General features: G+C 36.2%; 1 long non-coding RNA gene across 1 annotated transcript; it reads left to right on the top strand.

Moving 5' to 3' along the window:
* Positions 1 to 3,339: 3,339 nt before the first annotated feature.
* On the top strand, positions 3,340 to 18,035 carry LOC110904597. Its single transcript, XR_002572664.2, has 3 exons — positions 3,340 to 3,890; positions 4,735 to 4,805; positions 17,833 to 18,035. It is a non-coding gene; the product is annotated as an uncharacterized LOC110904597 (long non-coding RNA).
* Positions 18,036 to 18,271: the final 236 nt, after the last annotated feature.

Below are 18,271 nucleotides of genomic sequence, written 5' to 3'. Positions count from 1 at the left end.
GTGTGAGTCGTCTCGGGATCCAAGATTGATCGTAAGAATTCTTGACAATCAAAGGCCATGTTTGCCTAAGTCTCTTACATCACTTGGTGAAGACAAGTGTTTAGTGTAATACTTTTTATTTTTAATCTTTTGCACTTTTTAATTGGTTTTGTATTAATGACTTTAATTACTAGTTTCTTATGTTGAAGGTGATTCTTCCTTATCGTTTGTCCGTGGTGTCTTGGCATTATTTTACTGTCTATATAAAATAAAAGATTTTCACCATTCATATCTCCACGGTCTATATGGAGGTATGTTGGCTATCTGGTCGGGGGTTAAGGGAACGGTTTGGTAAGAGTCTTGCCATTGTTCAGTGTATAGATCCTGCAAAGGACTTGGATCAAATTTAGTAGGACCTCCTTCAATACCCAACGGTATTGGATGGCGGGGGTCCAAACTCTTTGATCCCCTCATAAGTTAAACTACTATTAAAACTTTAACCTGGCTACTTAGGACTGTATCCCTGCTGACTCAGACTACTTAGCCGAGGGTAACGTCGCCTTCAAAAGAGGGGCCTACCACATTATGCATTAATAACTTAATTATTTATCTTTCAATAATCCGACCCTTTAGGATTGTATCCTTGCTGACTTAAACTACTGAGTTGAGGGTAACGTCACCTTCAAAAGAGGGGCCTACTACAATAACTAAGATAATCTCTTAAACAAGTGCAAAAGTGCGAAGATAATCAAAGGTTACACTACACATGAGTCGGATCCAAGTGATTCATCTTGTCTATCTGTTTTTACTTTTATTTTTTTTCAGCATTTTAGTTAGTTTTATTTTTTTTTTAGTTTAAAAACCTTTTTCTAACATTTTGATTTGATTAGACGTTGAGGATAAAATGGTACTAAAAGCTCTTGTGTCCTTGGACGACCTCGGTATCTTACCAACACTATACTACGTCCACGATGGGTGCACTTGCCCATATGTGTGTTTAGTGTTGTGAATATCGTGTTTATAAATTTAGAACTTGGCTAAAAAGTGTAAAAAGGGCTTAAAATATACACCTAAAATATATACACACTGACACGCATCAGTTGCCTTCTTGGCGCACGTCGTGGACAGGGAAGCCGCTGAGCCAAAGCTGGAAGATATCCCAGTCGTGAGGGAATATCCTGAAGTCTTCCCCGAAGACTTGCCAGGATTGCCGCCCCAACGACAAGTCGAATTTCATATTGACTTGGTTCCAGGCGCCGCACCTGTAGCCAAGGCACCTTATCGACTTGCGCCTTCCGAGATGCAAGAATTGTCGACGCAACTTCTAGAGCTTTTGGACAAGGGATTTATCAGACCAAGCTTCTCGCCTTGGGGAGCTCCAGTACTATTTGTCAAGAAGGACGGTAGTTTTCGCATGTGCATTGACTACCGCGAGCTGAACAAGTTAATTATCAAGAATCGGTACCCATTACCGAGGATTGAAGATCTTTTCGATCAACTTCAAGGTTCAAGTTATTACTCCAAGATCGATCTTCAATCAGGTAATCATCAGCTGCGAATTCAAGAAGAGAGTATACCAAAGACTGCCTTCAGAACTCGTTATGGATACTACGAGTTTTTAGTATTGCCGTTTGGTTTGACAAATGCGCCAGCAGTATTTATGGATTTGATGAACCGAGTTTGCAAGCCATATCTCGATAAGTTCGTGATTGTGTTTATCGACGGTATTTTGATTTATTCAAGGACGAAGGAAGAGCACGAACATCACCTTAGAACCATTTTAGAGCTGCTTAAGAAAGAGAAATTATACGCAAAGTTCTCAAAGTGCGAGTTCTGTTTGCGTGAGGTTCAATTCCTTGGTCACGTGGTAAACGAAGATGGAATCCATGTGGATCCCACCAAGATCGAGGCGATCAAGAATTGGGTAACTTCGAAGACGCCAACCGAGATCCGTCAGTTTCTAGGTTTAGCTGGGTATTATCACAGATTCATTGAGGATTTTTTGAAAATCGCTCAACCATTGACCTCCCTTACTCAAAAGGATAAGAAGTACGAACGGGGAGATAAGCAAGAAGAAGCGTTTCAGTTGCTGAAGAGCAAGCTTTGCGATGCACCTATTTTATTCCCACTCGAAGGCACCGATGACTTCGTGGTGCACTGTGACACCTCGCGTCAGGGATTGGGCTGTGTGCTAATGCAGCGACAGAAGGTTATCGCTTATGCATCGCGCCAGTTAAAGGTTCATGAAAAGAATTACACCACGCATGATTTGGAATTAGGCGCTGTGGTGTTTGCCTTGAAGATTTGGCGACACTATTTGTATGGCACCCGATGCACGATCTTTACTGATCACAAGTGTTGATGCACTGATGTCTGTTAACTTCGTCTTTATTGAGTCTTGTAATGTATTAGATAGATCAGGGCACGCAAAACGAGAAAACATGTTAAAGGTTAATTCCGCTTGAAAGGTGCTTGATGTGACTTCAAACGGAATAGAGTTACAAGCGAAATTAACTAATTCTGCACGGAATTAGCTAATTCCGTTTGAAAGGTAATTCCGTGTGAGGATGGTTCAAGCGGAATTCCACACCTATAAATACATGTGTGCCTGATTCATTTGAAAGGGAATTAGAACAGTTGATTGAAAGCCGAGGTGCTGTCCGTGTGTCATTTGAATCTGTAAAAGCTTAGAATCAATCAATAAGAAGATAATTAGAAAGGAATAAGCTGTTTTACGTCAATTACATTGATTCCGCCTTTGTTTTTGATGCTGAACTCATCGGATTGACTCGTTAGGGTCACACGATGATCCAACAACAAGAGCTTACAACATATATTCGATCAGAAAGAGCTTAATATGAGACAGCGACGGTGGGTTGAGTTGTTAAACGATTATGATTGTGAAATCAAATATCACCCAGGAAAGGCGAATGTCGTAGCAGACGCCTTGAGTCAAAAAGAAAAGATTAAGCCCATAAGGGTTAGGGCTTTGGAGATGATTATACAGACAAACCTCTCGTTGCGCATTCGTGCTGCATAGAGAGAAGCTCTTAAGAAGGAGAATCTTGTGTATGAATATCTCCATGGGATGGAGAAACAGTTGGTACCCATTGAGGAAGGAACGTTGTGCTTCATGGGAAGAGTGTAACGCCTCGTATTTCTGCATTCTTTATTTTATTTTTTTATTTTTATTCGTAGGAATTACGGGCCACTTAAACGTAAGAACGGGCTTATGGGCCTTGGGCCCAAGCCCATTTAAAACAAGAATTAACCTAGTGTATATATATATATATATATATATATATATATATATATATTAGTAAGTGTAGTCAAAACCCTAAATCCTTCATTTTACTTATCCTCAGCCAACACCCACACTTCTGTTCCCTCCTACTTCACTTTTTCTTTCTACATCTTATCTACACCCTTCATCTTCTTCACAATTCAAACCACAACAGACAAACACCTCAAAACTTTCCATGTTCTTTGCTATTGCTGTGCGAAATTGTCAAAGGGTTTGTAGTTTCCATCTTTAAACCAATCATGAACCTGAACTACAATCCAAAAAAAAAACATCTTTCATCCTTTTCTTTTTTCGGAAGCTTCAAAGCATGCTAGCAGCCTAGCATCACGAAACGTATTTTAGGAGAAACGTTATATACATGACATATTGTTTTGTCTGAGAATCCCACAACTCGTTTCCGTATAACCCACATACTCACCAGGAAGATCAGACGTCGTCGGAGTTTCATCAGAGACGACCGGAGTTCGAAGATCTCGTCGGAAACAAGCCGAAGACCACCAACTGTCGTTTCATGCACCCGTACCGTCGGAGATGTAGAAGCTTCGCCGAGTTACGAGACGTTGTCGGAAAGATCACCGGAGACCGCGGTTCATTCCTTTTCGTTTCGGTATAATCTATCCTTTCAGTCGAGTTGTTTTATTTAGGTATTTATTTGTTTCGTTATAAGAAATCATAACTAAGGTGAAAAAAGAATATGAATTGCACATATGGAAGATATGAACTAAGAAGATGATGATGATGTTTTATTTGTTTTGTTCTCTCTCTTATCTCTTTCAAGAAACAAACTAACAATGTAGTTTAAATATGAGATAACTGTTATGAAGTTAAAAGTCTATTTCAAATATTGGGAATATACGTTCACAACAACAAAGTCCAATTCGATTTTCCGACTAATGGCGTGATCAGAGAAGATGATCCTTCTTCAGTTTTGTTTGCTATTTTATTTCTTTCTTTGTATTTATTTTCGTTGGATTTTGTTGGCTCAATTAGAAATTCCAAAATAACTTGAGTTAATATAAGCTAACTTATGATTGTCAAATTACTAATTATATATTTAGGCTTGCATAACAGAATGTTCTCTTTTAACAAATGAAAATGTCGAACTGCTACTGTTGTTCTCTTATTAAATGAAGAAGATGAATTGGTAGAATATGTAAATCGTTTAAAACCCATTTAGTCCAATAAGTATTTTATTTTTAGTTTATTATTATTTTTTTACTCTTGTATAATTCAACCCTTAAATCTGTTAATACCACATTTAACTATTAGTTTTTTTTCTTCCTTTTCTTTTATAACTAATCATTTTAAGATTTAATAATAACGCAAATAGTTAATAATTTATTTTTCTCTATGTCCAAATAAATTATAATATGCAAATAATCAATATGTAAACAATAAAATATAACGAATAGTTATTAACTAGATCGTTACGTGTTATTCTAAATATCTAGGTTAGTCGCTCCTGTTCGTTCTCTTGGAATTCCCAATCTTACTCGTGCGAGAAATCGCAAACGCAACCAATGTGAGTATACTTGACCCATTTTCTTTTTATTCACTTTGGGTGCAACATGTTTTACTTGTTAAAGTGCACAATTCACAAACATGCTTTTCTTCATTCGATCCATGTACATGCTTTGTTATGCTTAGGTTCATGCTAGAATACATACTACTTGTTAACTCGGCTTAAACAATTATAGCGTTATAGGAGTAGCACACCACCCGACGGGGTTTTGTTGAGTCTTTATTCTATAACGGTCTCGTTACTTTTGTGACGAGGGATGCTAAATACTAGTGGACACTAGAGTTGACATATTGTTATGCATGATAGTTTGACCTTGTATACCAAAGTGCCATGTTGGATTGAAAATACTTTTATACTTATGTCACGAGTCTAAAACTTGTGTATTCGCCAATACTTTTGTATTAAACTATGCTTTTTAAAACATGTAGCATGTTTTGAGATAAAGTTGATGATGCATGGAACCTAGTAGGATGCCTAGATACTCACTTTAAATTTCGTATACTTTTGTAATGTTATTCATGTATCTCAAGTTTGTGTATTTTGCTTCAAATCTTTGTAATTGATTCTTTAGAAATGGAAATGAAATTATTATTTAAATACTTGTCACAATTATTAGTGTTATGATGTCTCGAGCAATCTATTTCGTCTCACTCCGATGTTTCCGCCATCGGTTGGGGTGTGACAAGAAGTTTGGATTCCCCTCTTTGGTGGTCTTAGAGACGTGATTTTTGATGAAGCTCATAAATCGAGGTACTCAATCCACCCAGGATCGGACAAGATGTACCAAGATTTGAAGGAATTCTACTGGTGGCCAAGACTGAAAGGTGATGTGGCAACTTATGTTGGAAAGTGCTTAACCTGTGCCAAGGTAAAAGCCGAATATCAGAAGCCTTCAGGACCTTTGTAGCAACCCGAGATACCCATGTGGAAGTGCGAGCAAATCTCAATGGATTTTATAATAAAGCTGCCAAAGACACCCAGAGGTCATGACAGGATTTGGGTAATCGTAGACCGTCTGACAAAATCTGCGCACTTTTCGCCAATCAGAGAAAAGGATAACACTAGTAAGCTAGCTGAGCTGTACCTAAGGGAGATAGTTGTAGGATCATTTTCAGACCCAAATGAGTCGATTAGAAGAGATCTTCACTAATACAAAAGGCAGAAACAGATGTATCGGTGTTATTTCAGCTGAATTGCACGAGAAATCACTTTAAACTGTCTTTTGATTGATATCAGATCGATTACAATGCTGTAGACACTTCGGCAGAGCTTCGCTACCGGAATCAGATTCGTTACAAATGAAATGGCACTTCAGGTATTTATAGGCTGGTGATTTCGCATGAACCAGTTCATGCGAAATAGTGATTTCGCACGAAATCATCCAAACGAAAACACTTTCACACGAAACCCTATTTCGTGCGAAATAGTAAGCTGATTTCGTATGAAATGACTTCAGTGTCATTTCGTGCGAAATACCTATAAACATACATTTCTCGTTTTCCGTGCCCTGATCTATCTAATACAATACAAGACTCGATACAAGACGAAGTCGACAGACGTATACACCAACAGACTCCCCCTCGGATGTTGACGAGTATTCAGTGTCGAGTCTTCGGTTGTCAAACCTTCAATCTTTATCAGTCTTCTCGCTCTCCAAAGATTCTCCATTGAAAGCATCCTTAATCAATCTTCTTCTCTTCTTCTTCTTTTACCAGGATCTGAAACTAGCTCTTACAATCTCTTGATCAGATCTCTTGATTCCTTAAGTTCATCAACATCATTATCTTGTGAACTTTAGGATTCGAACCTGACTATCTACATCTTCAACCTCCCTCTTGATGTCTTCAGACTCCCTCTATCGATAAACTGGGATCACAGTCTGGAATTCTTGGCCTAGGATCTTGACCTGGCTTACCCTCTAATCAGGTATCGGAACCTGGTTCTTTCCAAACTTCTTTCCTGCACAATCTCTGTCACAAACATAAGTTTCACAAATTTAAAATTTTTCAAATTCAAAAACCACTTGCAGGAATCATAAAAAATGATTTAGTCTCTGATGAACCACTTTGTAGAAAAATATTCTTTTATGCACACTCTCCTAAACCTATTCATCATGTTTAGCACTTGGAACTTTGAAAATCAGGTTTTCCACATCAGATGTCGAAAATCTTTTTGAATTTTCAAAAAATTTATGTTAAAACACAATTAAAATATTTTTGAATTTTTGATTTTAATGAAATGTAGTAAAGAAATATTTACAGATAATCTTTTTGTGAGTTTGTGTAAGAGGATCATATCAGTTTATGATACAAATCACTAACACCGTTAAGCTTTAGACATTTTAAGTTCTAAATGATTCACATAGATTGTCAGTATACTGATCCACTTAAATTTTTACACAATGTTCAACTGTTTCGAGATACGAGATTAATGTTTTTAGAATTTTAAACTTATTCGAGTATCCCACCTCAAAATATACTCCCGTATCCAGATTTCTATATTCAGTCTTAGAGGTGAATGTACACTAATGATATCTGTAAACGGGTAATGCGAGACCGTGAGAGCTCACGTTAGAACTTCCGTTCAGACAAAGAGATGACGGCTCGACTTTCGGTGTGTCCCGTTTGGGGATCTTTTCTTCAACAGCACATGATTAGCATTTTTCAATGTTTCATCATTTTTTGTACTGAGGGATGGCTTTAAGATTAAAGCTTATGCAAAGTATTATACGAAGAGTAGGCTATTGCTCCCGCAAAATCAGAAGTCCTGGTATAATACCCCAGATATCACCACGCACAAAGACCTAGTATGTCAGAAACAGAAAATCTTTCAAACAAGATTTCGGGGGTTACCCATATATCCGAGAGATGTTCCCCACGATATAAGTAAGTATTCGTATTTAGGTTTATATCTCGAAAACAATCTACTAAATGAATAAAAACTTACTGACACATCATTAGTGAGATCATTTATCACTTTTTGACTTTCCAAATCTTTAGCATGTTGTGATAGTTCACTGATGTACTGTCATTTCCTCTTTTTCACAATCAAAGTCATTTTTTTAATTTTTCAATGTTTTTGGCTTTTTCTAGTTTTATCATGTTTTTGGATTTTTCAAATTTTCGAAATTTCTACAAATTTTTACTCCCCCTAAAATCAAAATATGTTTCAATTTTGATTTTCTGGGAAAATTTGAAAACAAACTGTACAAACTTGACAAACTGATGTGAATTACTTCAAGTCTCAATTCACTTGGTGTAAACAATCAAAACTCCCCCTGACAACAAACTATTTTCCCATTATGATTTCAAAACACTTAAGTTTGTTTTAATCATAATGGTTTTTCCGGAAAATAAGTTTTGTTGATTTTACCATTTGTAAAGATGGGGATGTGATCATCACTTTGTTTACCAATCATTTTGAATGAAAGTTAAATCAAGTTCAACTTAATGACCTTGATAACCACTTGTAGGTGCAATTACTAACCACTTAAAGGTAAAATCTCTTTTTCAACCACTTGTAGGTTTTCTTACCAACAATTGCCATTTATAGGTTGAAATTCTCAAGATGCCGATTCGTACTCCTCACTTACCAACCTGGGAGTTCCGGCAAGTCACACTTATCAAAATTTTCAAATTTTTTCAAAAACAATTTTTAAGAATGATGCCGATTCATGCTCCACGATTACCAACTTGGGAGCTCCGGCAAGTCAGGTTTTTTCAGTTAGATTTATTCTCCCAAGCCTGACGGTCCTTGGGAGATTCCGAGTTATCAACACATGGTTTCTTGCCATTCAATTTCTTCTCATAAAATTCCTTAACCTCCCCATCAATCATTTTTTCCAAAAATGTTTTGCACTTTGGGGTTAAAGACCTTTTCAACATCAAAATCTTTCTTTTCAGGAAAGAATTGATTTGAAATTTCAACTTTGCCAATTTTAGATTTCAAATTTTCAGCCCGCAATGGTGGAAAATTTGCATCATCCAAAGGCGGAACTGATTCTTCTTTCTTTTTCTCAACTTGTGATTCCTCTTATTTTGTGGAATCGGATTCATTACCAAGATTATCTCTTGATTTCTTAACAACCCACTTTTGGTTGTTAAGTTTCTCCTTTCTTTTATAAACACTTTTCGAACATTCACCAACCTCAAAAGTTGAATTTTCAAAAATTTTAAACTTGTTGGTTAAAAGTTCGGTTTTCTCAACAACTTTTTCTTTGAGTTTTTCAGAGACTCCCTGTTTTGATTTGAAAGCCTTTGGACAATTCCTGGCAATATGACCAACTGTTTTGCACTGAAAACAGGTTCTCGTCTCTATTTTCTTTTGAGCAACTTTTTTCATTTCCTCTTGCTTCTTTGCAAGGAATTCTTTGTTCGTCTGCTTCCTGAACACTTGCTCCTTTTCTTCTTCCGATGATTTTCCTGAAACAAAAACAGTTTTTGGTTTATAAATTTTATCGTTTTTATGGTTTTTAGGAGGAATGAAACCTAGACCTTTCTTTTTGAAATTACCCTTATGGTTTGGTTTATTTTGAAAACCAGAACCAGAACCATAACTGTAACCCATTTTCTTGTTTAATCTTTGTTGATATCTTGAAGTGTATTGTTTAGGTTTTCCAGAAAGATTTAAATCTTTTATTTCAGAAATATTAATTTCTGTGATTTTGAAAACCTTTTTAATCATTTCGATTTTAACACTTCTTATTGGAAAAATCTCATCAGAATATAATTTGTCAGAATCTTTCAAAGTAAATGCTACTTTGATCGGTTCGTCATTCAAATTAGATTTTGATAACAAGAATTCTTTGTCATAAACCCGTTTGTCCTTTTTGACTGTTGGATTTGGCATGTTGGACTCAGACTTCGACTCGGACTTAGACTCCGACTTTGACTCCTCTGTTTCATCTTTATCCAACACCTGATCGACCACACTCTTTATTAACTCAGACTCATGATCAGTGTCAGACGATGTGAACGTGACATCAATGTTTTCTAGCAAGTTATCTGAAGACTCAGACTCTCACTGTAAATTTGTTGCCTTTTTTTACTCTTTCTGAATTTGGATTTCGAGGAGAATATCCATTTTCGACCGGGGGTGGACATTTGTTATAAACAACACTTGGTTTCTTACCAGATGTCTTTACTTCATCATCTTCTTTTGTTTCAGACTTCTTTTCTTCTGAAACCTTCTCTTCTTCAAACGTCTTCATTCCTTCCACTATGGGGTAGATCCTGTCAACCACAAAAGTAGAACATGAGTAACTTTTTAACAATCTGTTTACTCTCTCGGTTTCTATTCTCCGAGTTTCCAGTTTCAACTCAAGCTCAGCACACTTTTCAGTGTAATAGTTGACATTGTCAAGCTGTCACATATACGCTCCTTTGAGTGTCTTCATTGTTGTGGCTTGTTCACTGCTTGTTTTGTTGTATTGATTCATGGCTTTGTTCAAGATATCATATGATTCTTTCAGCCTTTTTATGTTGTGTAGCAATTCATTGTTTTGCTTTATCAAAGACTCACAGTTCATACACTTCTCAGAAATCTTGACTGCATCAGCATCTGTTTTAATTTCAAACGCTGGAACTTCTTTGACTTTTCTCACTTGAATTTCTTCTTCAACCTTTTTCTTTTTCTCAGCTTCAGCTTGTCTCATTTGCTCTTCTTCTTCTTCTTCATATTTCTTCTTTTTCTCAGCTTTAGCATTAAAATATTTTCTGATTTTTTCTGCCCAATAGTCATCAGTATAATCATTAACAACCTGAGCAACAAAACCTTTAGCCAGGAATTCTTTGTCTGGACAATAATTGTCCCAGCTGAAACCTTCGGGCAATTTTTCATCCTCTTGATCTACCATACATGCTTTACTATCATTTGAAATGTATTTATCCCAACTGAATCCTTTTGATGAACTTCCATCATCTTGATTACCAAAACAAGCTTTCTTTGAAATTTCAATTTCTTTCCTAGCATGAGCGGTTTGTGGCTGTTGTTGTTGATATGGCTATTGAGCAACTTGATGATAAATCGCCGTTCGATAGTAGTCGTTGTTTCCGAAAGGATTTTGAGCTCCGCTTGCTTCGCGATTTGTGCACTCTCTCTTGAAATGCCCCTTTTCCCTGCAACGAAAACAAGTGACTTTAGATTTATCAAAGCCTAAAGTAGAAACATTCGCATCACGGAAATCATCTCTTCCCGTAATTTGTTTAAACTTTTCAGCCCTTCTCAACACGCTTGCTAAACACCACTTTATATCCATTAGCTCCATTTCTTCAGCATCAACCTGATCGTAATCCTCTTTCGTAAGCATTGGATTCCCGATTCTCCCTGCAACTAAACTACCATAAGATTCAAGTACAGTCACCAACAAAGATATATGGCTTTTAGCTACTTCCTCTGAATAGTTTTGATCATTTTCCAGATTTAGTGCAATGTTGCATTGAAGTACTTTGCCACTCTTTGTTGCTGTAAAATGTGGATCAAATGATGGAAATGAAGTAAATCCTGTTTTGTTGCTTGATCCCTGAGATGAACTTTCAGAAGAACTTTTTGCATTGAAGGTCGTTTCGATCTTTGGTGAAATGTTGGTCTTCTCACTAACACCACCTTTGTAATACAACCCAATGTCTTGTTCTCCATCATAGTTCTTCATTCTAGCAATTTTCCTTTGTTCCATATCTTGAGCTTCAAGATGTTTAATAAACTCGCTCAGCGTGATATTGTTAAAATCTGTTTTATTCTTCAACATCATCAGATACGTCCCCCAAACATCATGTGGCAACGCATCAGCCAGCTTCTCAATCAACTCATCTTTATCTTTGTTGATGCCCAATCTGTTCATGTTTTTCACCAAGTTGCAATATCTTTCGATAATCTGCTTGGTGTTCTCCGTTCTCAAACCACGAAATAGATCAAACTTTTTTTTCAAAAGCGACTTTTTGTTCTTGAGCATATCGGTACTTCCTATGAACTTTGATTCTAAATCTGTCCATATCGAAAATGCACTTCCATTATGTTGAAGTAAGATCAAAATGTCTTCTTTAATTGCTTGCTGCAACAAACTAACCATCATTTTCTCATCTTTGTATTTCTTTTTCTCCTCAGCACTCAATTCTCTAATTGGTATTTTCACATCATTGTTCCCGACTGGTCTAGCATATTGAAATTCAGTATGTTCCCATGCATCTAAGTGATATGCTCCAACCCAGTTAGCAAAACGTTCGAACCAGCCACTAAAATCATCAATGTCCATAAGCTTAGGTGGTTTTTGCGTTGTCCCCGTCTCATTTTCAAGCAATGTACTTTGAGTAATAGTTATTGGACTAGCGAAGGCATTATAAAACCCGTTCTCCATGATTTGGTTTTCAAAAATTCACAAACTGTCAGTTTCAAACGAAATACCCTCTCCACACGAAATCAATTTTCACACGGAATCAAGTTTCAAACGAAATCAATCCCCTTTCAAGAGAATTCAACTTTCCAATCGAAATAAATTGCTATTTCGTGCGAAATAACAATCTGATGTACACTTTCAAGCGAAATAGCTATTTCGAGCGAAATCAAATGCTGATTTCGTACGAAATACCGAACTGATGAATTGCTTCACACGAAATAGTGGTTTCGTGCAAAATCAAGTCTGATTTCGTGCGAAATTACAGCAATGTTCAAACAAAATAATATCAACTTTCGTGCGAAATAAAACTTTTGTGCGAAATAAAACTTTTGTGCGAAATAAAACTTTCAGACAGTTTTTCACAAATTTGATCAAGTTTTAAGGCAAATTAAGATCTGATTGTTTCAAGGGTTTGTTAAAACACTGTTTCACACGTTATATTTCAAAATCAAGTCATTTTTAACCACGAAAACTTGTTTAATTTTGAAAAGAAGGTGTAGAAATCAGAATTTGCAATTGAAATGATAAGAACTCTTCTTCCTGAGCTCTGATACCACTTGTAGGATCGTTTTCAGACCCAAACGAATCGATCAGAAGAGATCTTCACTAATACAAAAGGCAGAAACAGATGTATCGGTGTTATTTCAGCTGAATTGCACGAGAAATCACTTTAAACTGTCTTTTGATTGATATCAGATCGATTACAATGCTGTAGACACTTCGGCAGAGCTTCGCTACCAGGATCAGATTCGTTACAAATGAAATGGCACTTCAGATATTTATAGGCTGGTGATTTCGCATGAACCAGTTCATGCGAAATAGTGATTTCGCATGAACCGGTTCATGCGAAATAGTGATTTCGCACGAAATCATCCAAACGAAAACACTTTCACACGAAACCCTATTTCGTGCGAAATAGTAAGTTGATTTCGTATGAAATGACTTCAGTGTCATTTCGTGCGAAATACCTATAAACATACATTTCTCGTTTTCCGTGCCCTGATCTATCTAATACAATACAAGACTCGATACAAGACGAAGTCGACAGACGTATGCACCAACAATAGTTGCACGTCATGGAGTGCCTATCTCGATTATTTCTGATAGAGATGGAAGATTCATGTCAAGGATTTGGAAATCTTTCCAAGAAGCGTTTGGTTCTCAATTGAACTTTAGCACTGCCTTTCATCCGCAGATGGATGGTCAGAGCGAGAGAACAATTCAGACGCTTGAAGATATGTTGCGAGCTTGTGTAATGGACTTGGGTGGCAGTTGGGACACTCACCTACCTTTGGTTGAGTTCTCCTATAACAACAGCTACCATACAAGCATTCAAGCTGCGCCGTTTGAAGCTCTATACGGACGCAAGTGTAGATCGCCATTATGCTGGTCAGATGCAGGCGGTTGACAGTTAGTTGGTCCCGAGTTGGTTCAAGAGACGACATATAAGAACATGCAGATCCAAGAGCGCATTAAGGCGGCTCATGATCGACAGAAGAGCTATGCGGACCAAAGAAGGAAACCTTTGGAATTTGAAGTGGGGGATAAGGTTCTGTTAAAAGTTTCACCTTGGAAAGGCGTGGCACGCTTTGGGAAGCGTGGAAAGTTAAACCCACGATTCATTAGACCGTTTAAAATCCTGGAAAGGATTGGTCTTGTGGCTTACAAGTTGGACCTACCGGCGGAACTTAATGGTGTTCATGATACATTCCATGTATCTAACCTGAAGAAGAGTCAAACACAGGAAACAGTGGTTATTCCTGCTGATGAAGTTCACATTGACGAAACACTCCATTTTACAGAAGAACCCGTCGAAGTTACGGATTGGATAGTCAACAAAACCAGAAGGAGTAGTGTTAAACTTGTTAAGGTTAGATGGAACGCGCGTCACGGCCTAGAGTTTACTTGGGAGCGTGAGGACCGCAGGAAAGCAAAATACCCGCACTTATTCCCTAATACCCCTGCAGCTAGTAGTAACGCTTAAAATTTCGGGACGAAATTTTCTTAACAGGGGGAGAATGTGACAACTGTCAAAAATCCAGGTATCCGTACAATTAATTAACCTTGATTAATGCTTAATGACTGTGATGAATTACAAATTAACTGCTTTCTGATTTCTGCCATACACATACATGTGCATCATACATTGTTAAATGTCATACCAATATTGCATGAAAGCTATATTGCCTCAAATGATGCATTAAAGACAGTTAGTATAGTTATCTGATAAATCAGGAATATGCTGATGAAGTTCAGTACATAGACAGACAGTGTTTTGAGACCCAGTGTGGGCCGGTGACTAAGCACTACACTAATATAGAGTGTAGGGAAGTAAGGACCCCAAAACTGCTTTTCTAGGTGATAGTTTAAGTGCCGGGAAGTGCCTAAAACTCACCCAAAGTGCTGAATTCCGCAAAATTCAGCATAAATCAACATTTTAACATATTAATATTATGTAAAAACATGATAAAATGGTCCTGAATGCTTTCCTAAGTGTCGGGAATTAAAAGTGTCACAAAAGGGTACATAAAGAACACTAAATTGTAAGTTTAGCACTTTAACGAATCAGTATCCAACCGAACAATCGGACACTACCTGAAACACCAAATTTACACTAGAAGCATTGTTTTAATGTTTCCAAGCTAGTTAAGATCCCCGAACATCATAACACCTCCTAAAAATATCTAATAACTGAAACACGTAACTAATACTTGATTTTGAACTAGTAAGTAATCAAACTAGTTAAAACCTACTCTACTCCCCCTACCTATAATCGGCCATACCCCCTCCATATCTTCAAGATTTGATTTCTATATTTAATTAGATCTTGTGCTTACTTTTTAGAGCATATTACACATGAGGTATTTGAAGAGCATGGATATAAGTATGATATGAGAGGTTAAGAGTTCATAATTCTTCACACACATCACACACTCGATCTCTCTCCCTCTCTTGCTCTCCCTCTCGGCCGAACATAGGCACCACCACCACCATCATCATCCAACTTTCTTCAACCATTACAAGATCATACAAAGGTGCTAGGAGGTATACAAGGAAGTGTGGTGGCTTTGGAACTTGAAGGACCTTCTCTATTTGCTTTTATCCTCTTGATTTCTACACTTGATTCATCCCTAGCCTTGTGCTAGTGGTAAGATCCTTGTACACTCTAGTTTACTTCTATTTTGAGTGGTTAAAGTAGTATCATAATCAAAACTTCAAGAACACTAAAGAACATAAGCATGTAACTTGAACATAAGGTTGATTTATGAAGTAATCTTGGTGAAACTAAGTTGTTTAGGGTATGAATGCTTGTTGATCATTGATTGTTTGTAAAGATGATGTTGATCATCATAACATCTTGCTAAATCATGATTAGAAACATAGTTTAGCAAGATGAGAAAGTAAGAAGGTTGTAGGATGAAAGATCATCCACACTTGAATCATGAACTTGAAAAGGATGCTTTGGTTTCTTGAAAAATAATGATCAAAGTGAGTTAATAATCATATAGATCTAAAATTTATGAATGGTTTTTTCAAAAGAACCAAGCTTAAAATATGAGTTTTAGTGGATCTTGGTTCTTACATAAACAAACACTATTTTTAATGGTTAAACAAGTGTAGAAACACTTGTGTAACAAGAAGATTACATAAAGAAGCATTTCTAGAAAATGTGTTTTGAAGTTGTAAACATTCAATTTTTTTTAAAAATGAAGTTTTTAAAGAAGTAAACACATCTTTTAAGGGTAACTAAACTCACTAAACACACTACCAAGTTACTACAAGTTTTCATAAGCTTTCAAGTTCATGAAGTAGTGGAATAAGCATGATTTTGGCAAGATTGGTAAGTGAATGTTGTTTGTTGATGATTGTAAATTGATTGTGGTGATTTTTACAAAAGAAAATGATATGCTTGAAAGCATGGAAACCTCCATTTTTAGGGGAAACTATGGCAAAAGTTTCTAAAAAAATATAAACACTTAGAAAAATATTTTAAACAAATATTTACAGGTGTGTTTTAACCATGAGATTTCCATACAAACTTTGCCATAATTTTTGTTACAAAAATATAAGTATTGGAGGTTGGTTTTTATAAAATAAAAGTGGCTAGATATATTTAGAACGTATACTTATACATTAAAGACACACATGTGTGATGATGTGTATACTTTGTGTAATAGTTACATTATTTTAGGACTTGAAACAATATAACACATCAAGATACCAAGAATTACAATCCAAAATGTTACCAAAGTCCCAAGGAATAAGTATATAAGTTACACACAAAATATTGGCGAAACCGACCAAGAAAGGTAACTTACAAAATATTCCGGAACTTAATTCGCAAGTATATTTTGGTAAATAATATTTTGGACACAAGGAATCGAAAGTATGATTTTTATTATCACAAGAGTATATCATATTTGACAAGAAGGAAAAATATGATTTTTGGTGAATAAAAATATATATATATTTTCCTTGGAAATATTAGAAGATATATTATTTTTGGGAAAAATAAATATTTTCTTGAGTAAACTTGAAATACATTATTTTGGATGAAAATAAGTTTATAAGTATTTTCTAAGTGAGACTTGAAAATATATTATTTTGGGAACTACAAATATTTTTGCCAAAGGAAAAATTATGAATAATTTTTCTAAGTAATATTCCTTAAAATATATATTTTGGAAATATGTAATGGATATTTATTAATGATAATGTTCCGGAATAATTAATGTGAAATTAAGTATGAAGATACTTAATAAATACAATAAGAATACGTATTCTCGTACGTATAAATATACACCGGAATACGACCCCAAAATATGGCAAAATACGCATGTATAAGATACCCCCATCCTTGGGAAGGAAATACAAGTATAAATACTTGAGAAGTATTATTACAACAATATTGTTAAGCAATTATTCCAAAAAAATTAAAAATATAATTTAAGTTTAAATATTAATTATTTTAACAATAATTATATAACGTGGAATAATAACAAAGGCATAAAAGAAACGTAACTCGAGAACGTTAACACTAAGTCAAGGCACGGCCCGTTTATCTAATAGACATTAGTACGTTGTAGGTAGTCGTGTTCACCAGAGAAGTACGAGTTACGATTGTTGAAGACGCAAGACTGTGAGTTTCGTGTTCCCCCTTTTACTTTAAATGTTTTCAGTTTTATAACTTCAGGGGTGAAATACATGTTATAATTGTTTACATACGTTATTATTTGGTATGTTTAGCTAAGGAAGGGTACACTTAGATCATGTGAGTGGTGGGCATAACGCTTAAGGCCATCAATCCTAGTTGTAGGACCGAGGGACATGAGTGATAGATCTATTTGGGTGTAGCGAGCCCCGCCCATGTTGGACCAGGGTTTGGCCCATGGGTAGACTATGTCTTACAGCCAGAAGCCCGGTGCAAAAATTGCTAGGTTTGAACTACCTGCATCACGTCACACATATCAATGGCCTTGCAACCCATTGGTGATATGTTTTCCTTGTTGCTTTCATACCAGGATTTATAAACTTACATACATACTTACAGTGATTTCAAAGGTTTATACATACACACAAACAAATGCAAGAACTCGCTCAACTTTTGTTGATGTTTTCAAAACATATGTATTTCAGGGAATTAGTAAGTGGATCTGGCGGGCGTTGGAAGTTTCATGCTGCGTTGTGAATAAAGATGTCGTCCATGGTTTTGAGGTCTGGGTTGAGTGTCTTTTTCCTGGACGAGACACGTCTACCAAACCTTGGTTTTATTTAATGTCTTTTGATGAGTCCCTAGTGAACTCTTAAAACAATTCGTATGGTTTGTAAAACTTGTGTTTGAAGTCTACGTTTTAAAACAATGTTATTATGTTTTAAACTTATTTAATGGATGAACGTCTATGGTTTTATCATATAGTTGTTGTTATGATTGAATGCAATGGTATTAAGAAAGTCACACCATAATCACGCTCCCGCAAAAGTCAGGGCGTGACATTTGCGTGGACTGATAAGAGGCACAACTTCGGTAATCGTACCACAAACAGAGTTGAGAGCCAACACGCCAACTTAAAGAGAT

This window comes from Helianthus annuus, chromosome 2 (genome assembly GCF_002127325.2).
Source record: "Helianthus annuus cultivar XRQ/B chromosome 2, HanXRQr2.0-SUNRISE, whole genome shotgun sequence".
NCBI lineage: Eukaryota > Viridiplantae > Streptophyta > Magnoliopsida > Asterales > Asteraceae > Helianthus > Helianthus annuus.
The sequence above is the reverse complement of the archived record's forward strand: the minus strand, read 5'-3'. Positions and strand labels throughout refer to the sequence as shown.